Raw genomic sequence first — 6,422 nt, 5'->3', positions numbered from 1 at the left:
TTTACATTTCCTAACCGAAATTAGGCATCTCGTTCAATAAAAATGTTCTCCTCTAATACAATAAAAATACTTGAACGCTTTTGCAAGATGAAAACAATGTAATTTTCTCAATGCGCTATCCTGAAACACGTAAATGCAATTATCAATTTTACCGGATGAGTTGCTTTTTGGCAGATTAAATTGCTAAATTACATTTAATGTTGCCTTTAACAAATTACGATTTGAAACGTATGAACAGTCTTTTAGTAGATTGTAATTATAGGTAACTTTTAGCCAATTTGATATTATAATCGCTACATTTACGTCAGAATATTACGCGCTTGTTGATCGGTAGGTACTAGGTAGGATAACTTACAAACCTTCAATTTAAACATAATTATATGAATCAACGGTATTCACTAACCGGCGTGAAACGACTACTTACAGAAAAAACGATTTGGTAATTATTCGAAAATTAACATAAAAGATACAAATTATTTGATAAATATGATAATTTTACATAGTTTATTGTAGTTTATGGATATTTCGGTCTAACATGCACCTGCTTGAGAAAAAGAAGTCTACGAAGATATGATGGCTTATAAACTGCATACTAAAAATGAGAAAGAAATGTAAGTTTTAGGACATTTTGAGGCATCCACCCAAGCGACATCCTGCATTGGGGCTAGACCCCCCAAGAAATTTATCCGGAAGTTTGTGCTTATCTTAATCGCCTTTATTAGTCGTCCAGGAATTTATTTGTCCGGTGGTTTGGTGTTCACTTACCCTAGTTATCTTTCCTATCGTGTGCCTAGTAAGGAATTGAACAAAAGTAAAAAATGTATACTATTATCTGAAGATACACCTTTTCGTCTTTTTGTGTTTATTTAGATTATTCAGAACAAATTATCCGATTTTTAAATTAGGTAGTGATTGCGATGAACCCAAACTAATTTGACGCCCAACTCACTCAGGTACTGTGAACAAATTTTATAATTTTCGATTTTTTTGAGATATTTAGCGAACTTAAGATAAAAAATGGAGATAGGATAGGTTAAGGTAGAATTAGGCTGATTGCAGTATAAGCGTAAGGATAGATATATACATTACTTAGAAATAAAGCAACTGCAATTGTGTGTTATTGGAAGAAGGTTACGTTGTCCCAAGTTAGAACAAATTCGAAATTTATAAGAGCTACTATATGAAAAAAGAGAGAAGAGGACTTCTCGAATACTGGAAATTTTGTAAAGAACGTCATAGAAGAACTCAAAAAGAGAAACTGCCATACCTAGATTTCTTCACCAAATAACTATACAATTTTTGAAAACTGGCCAAAGTTCAGCTGATGATTTCATTTCGTTTGAAAGTCAAATGGATGATGAAGGATGCATTAAAATTTCCAAGGAAACAAGGGTCAAAACTGTGGTACGAGTTGAGGTATTGTAAGATCGCTGCTTCAAACCCTGACGAAATTGCGCACTGTAAAGACACAGGATGCGACTTTGGTGGATCAAATAATTGGAGCGTGCAAGTCAATAAATAATCACGGTATGGAAAGGGGGAGGAGATTAGAGAAAGAGATTATTCAAGAACTGGAGAAAAAATGGACCATTGAATTGGATAATTGTGGCTTACTAAATCCGCAATACCCAATAATTGGAGCTTCTCCAGATGCTATTGACCCGGACTTTGTTGTCGAAATAAAGTGGCCAGTTTCGGAAAAAACAGATATATTGCGCAAAATGGAAGCATCTTTTTTAGGGGTAAAGTCGAAAGCTGTTAGGGTGCCATATTGTGAAAAAGAAAAAAATTTCCTAGCGTTATTGTCTAGATATTATCTTGGAAAAACGACTTAAAAGTTTACCTTTGAAATCAACACACGCCGCTGATCGACCAGCTAGCTCCGTTAGCCAAATAGTTAACAGCGTAGAGAGATATGCTCTTACTCAGGGTAGCAGGTAAGTGAATTAAAAACTTTGACCACAAATTATTATAAAAGGTTCCAAGTGAATCTCCGCCACTAATACTTACCGGTGCTTCGATTCAAGTCTTTCGGGCGCCACCTAATTCACTAACAATTTTATCTGCAGCCATCTGAATTAGGAAAGGTAGCTTCAGTATAAAAAGAGTCAACACTTGACCCACAAGGAAAATTATTGTTTATTAACCAAAGAGTATGCAAAATACAAAAAAAATGAAATCTTCCCATAACTATTAACACAAAAATTAACCCACCAACAGCCCCTGAAGTTATGTGACACCTCGTACCGCTAAGCAACGATATAATTACTAGAAATTAAAAATTGAAATGATGTACTATAATCGGTAGCTTGAGGTTTTGAAGTTAATCGTAGTAACGAGCTTGCAGTAGGCCGATAACCTTACAATTGATTACTTCTCTAGAGTAATTCGTAATTGATAGTTAAACAGTCCTAAAGATCAAGCATACTAATTACACGTAAAAATTTCCACTTACATATGTGGGTCAAATAAATTGTTCATAGATATTTAGGTCTTAACAAAAGAAAAAAAAGATTGAAGGTACGTCACCGCTAACGATAAATTGTGTCGGCAATTCCACAGGTTCCTGGTGTAACCAAAAATAATCCTACGGGGGTAACAAAGCTTGTGCTCCAGGTATATTTCTCTCACGACCTACGTTCGGTCCTTAAGATCTTAATGATTCTACGGGATGTTTTACAGCACACTCATTTGCAGTAGGCCGATTATTTCCCCGGATTCGGCTGAATATTAACCCCCTTGCAAAGACTCTAAAAAGTAACCTAATTACTGACTACGTTATAACCCAGAATAATGCTAACCTCTTATTCAGAGAGTACACAAAAGAAAAGAACTGGATACGTCCCATATGACTCCAAAATTTACTATATAGTCGGTATTTATTCCCTTACAATAGAAAAAAGAACATCGGTAACCTCAATTCGTGCACAAGAAAACACTTACGATTTGGAATGCTTGAGTTTTCCGTATTAAAAGTCCATTTCGGAAAAATTGTAGCCGAACGTCCAAAAACAAATTGTCGGCACAACGGGTAATCGATTGATTAAAGATGCTTTCGCTCAGTATTAAATCAATTCGACCATTGGAAAATATATCAAACACCCAAATTCGGGAATTTAGTACGACCGATTCTATTGCAGGTTGCTGGAAGACGCCACAAGTTTCGAAATTTTACCCAAGCCAAAGCTACGGATAGTTATCTCTGACGAATAGTAGAGCAGTATTTGATACATGACCATATAAGGTAATTTAATTGTTAACATAAAAAAAGCAAAACAAACTAAATGTCCTCTAACGACAAGAAGACAAGTTAAATCGGAGAGGCAAACACAGAAATGCAAAAGCATTCAATGACTCGAGAAAATTTATAAAATATACAGGTGGAAATTGAAATATGGACAGAAATGTTAATATTATTTTAAAACTGTTACAGTCTTGTAGATTTTTTAAGGAATCCTTCGTTACCATCTTATCCTGTGTGATGTAGGGCAAGGGAGTTTTCATAGAATGTTTCCGAGGCCTACCATTTCCTTGGAAAAGTCGCCTTGAACGGCTGCTCGGCGTGAAATCGTTTTCCTATCAGCTTCCTTTTGTAGGGTGTGACCGACCAGGCAAATATGTGCTGCCCACTTACTGAATATAATAAACTACAATTTTTGTTCTGAAAAAAAAAAGGTAAATGAAAGAAGCAACTCGATTGAAAAGTTCACCAACAGTGATCAGTCAAGTGTCCAAAGTGAACGTAACTATACTCTGGAGACCTGGTACATAACTACCAATTGTTGCGACTGAAACAAATACATTCTTAATGAATTATCTAACAAGCGAAACTAAGTATACGGTTGGTACGTCAATTTGCTCAGATAATGGCGTACAACGGTATGCTGTGTACTTATATTGCGACAAGTGCATATCGCGTATCATGATCCTTGGTAATGTTGTACAGCAAAGCTATCAAAGTACTGTCATATGTCACGCCAATACACATCCTAGCAAGGGGTTGATCAATTTTTGTTTTTATGTTAATCAATTATGTTCGGTGTGAGAAGTAAAATTGGTCACGTTATGTCCTTCCCACGATCATAAATAACATTTCTAGTTGAGCGGAATAAATAATCAATAATTCTAAAACGTTTCGGAAATTTAAGTTAATGATAGAAAATTTATAAGAAATGCTCGTGTGGGTATTAATTAAACTCTTCGAATTTATAGTAGACTCCTGTTTTAATTAATAAATAGTAACTTAATTATGGTCTATCAGATGCCGAAGCGAGAACGGTATTAAAGTACACACTTAGAGGGTAGATTTTGTGAGAATACATAAAAAGCATTTATCGGTAGATAGTGAAAATGTTAACTTCAACCCTACCGTAAGTAAACTCTTTTCAGCAATTCGTTCCTTTTTTTACCAGATAACGTCGCACGACAGACTAGAGTAATAAATTTGCTTTGTTGTGTTTAATCGAAATTGATCCTTTTAGGGGTAGCACGGCGTTAGATTCCCTAATTAAAATTCTTGATTAATTCTCCAATTTATTAAGTTTAAATGAAACAACTTAGAATGTTAAAAAATGAATGTATTTTCTAAGCAGTTTGCTATTTACAGGCTATTAATATGCGCTTTAAATAAACGCACAATAAGCTGAATTTTCAAACTCTGTTTTAGCACGTTTTTTTTTCGCGTAGTGAATCATGACGGGATCCCCTTTTTTTGGCACGCAAAATTATGTCGTCGAAATAATGCTTAGTTTGTATTTTATATATAAAAAAAGACGAAGGCTTAGAGATTATTTTTCTTTGTAGCTGTCTATTAACTAAATCATGATGAGATTGTTGGAGTACTTCGACTTATTCGCATTAAGAAAGGCGCTACGACAAATAATAAACCTTTACCATAGCGAAATCTCCTCGCGCTTGAGATATGGAATTCGTTCGACGTTCGCTAGTAAGGTATTATTAGTTGCCCAGAAAAAGATAGTGAGGAAAATTGCCGGCGTTAATTGTACAATGTCATGCAGACCAATTCTTAAGAAATTTCGAATATTGACATTACCTAGTATCCAACAAAAGCTATTTTTTATCTTACTCTGTTTCAGATTACATAAATATGTCGTTTCAGCTGACGTATGTAACATGTATCGACAAGTTTTAATTAAACTTTCACAGAGAAATCTTCAATAGATTCTTTGGAGAGAAAAACCTTCAGATCCTCTCACAGAGTTTCAATTAAATACTGTCACATATGGCATTTCTTCAGCTTCCTACTGGGCTATCAGATCTTTGTTTCAAATAGCTTTAGAAAACGTCAATGCTTATCCAGCCGCCTCTAAAGGTCATCCAAACTGACTTTTATGTTGATGATTTACTTACAGGATCTAATTCATTAACAGATTTAACTAATATTTGCAAAGAAATCATCATCAATTCTTAAAAGTGGTTGTTTCGAACTTCGTAAGTGGATCTCTAATGAACCTCAAGTTCTTACTTAGTCAGGTTACAGATTCCAATTCGGAACTAAATACATCAAATTTAGGTTCAAAGGAACATACGAAAATGTTGGGCATATTTTGGTCATCAATTTCAGATGTACTAAGATACAATTCCGAGATTATAGATAATCCTTAAAAAAGGGTCACAAAGCGTTAGCATTTCACAAATTTTTGATCCATTAGGATTACTAAGTCCCTGCGTTATCACTGCAAAAATTCTATTGCAAAAACTATGGCTAGAACGGTTATCTTGGGACGAGTCCGTTCCTGCATCTATTTATACACTTTGGGTGACGTTACGCGATGAGCTTAAACATATCAATCATTTCATAATACCTAGACACGTTAGATGCATTGATCCTGTTCATAAAAAATTCCATACCTTTTCTGTTACTAGTGAAAAGGCATATGGTGCCTGTACACATATTCGAACCATTGACGCCCAAGATAAAATACATGTTTATTTGCTTTGTGCTAAATTCAGGGTTTGTCCAATAAAGGCACTTACAATTCCTCGCTTAGAATTATGTGGTGCTCTCATAGCCGCAAAACTGTCAGAAAAAATTCAAAGGGCTTTAACAGTTCAGTTCAGTGGCATTTTTCGTTGGACAGATTCTACAATTGTGTTGGGTTAGATAAACATGTCATCACCTTCATTAAAACCATTTGTTGCTAACAGAATTTCCGAAATCCAGATCAAATCCTGCAGATCTATTATCACGTGGTACTACTCCAACTTCATTAATATCATCTAATTAGTGGTGGCATGGTCCAGATTGGCTTTTCCTTTCTTCATCACAATGGCCTTTTGCATCTGTATGTCAAAAAACAGAACTTCCTGAAATCAAAATATGCAAGTGCTACAGACGATAACAAAAATTCGTCCAATAGAACGATTCTCAAATCTTTCAAGGCTTCAACGCTCTATGGCAT

Source organism: Photinus pyralis, unplaced genomic scaffold, assembly GCF_008802855.1.
Source record: "Photinus pyralis isolate 1611_PpyrPB1 unplaced genomic scaffold, Ppyr1.3 Ppyr1.4_LG1, whole genome shotgun sequence".
NCBI lineage: Eukaryota > Metazoa > Arthropoda > Insecta > Coleoptera > Lampyridae > Photinus > Photinus pyralis.
This window is presented reverse-complemented; position numbering follows the sequence as displayed.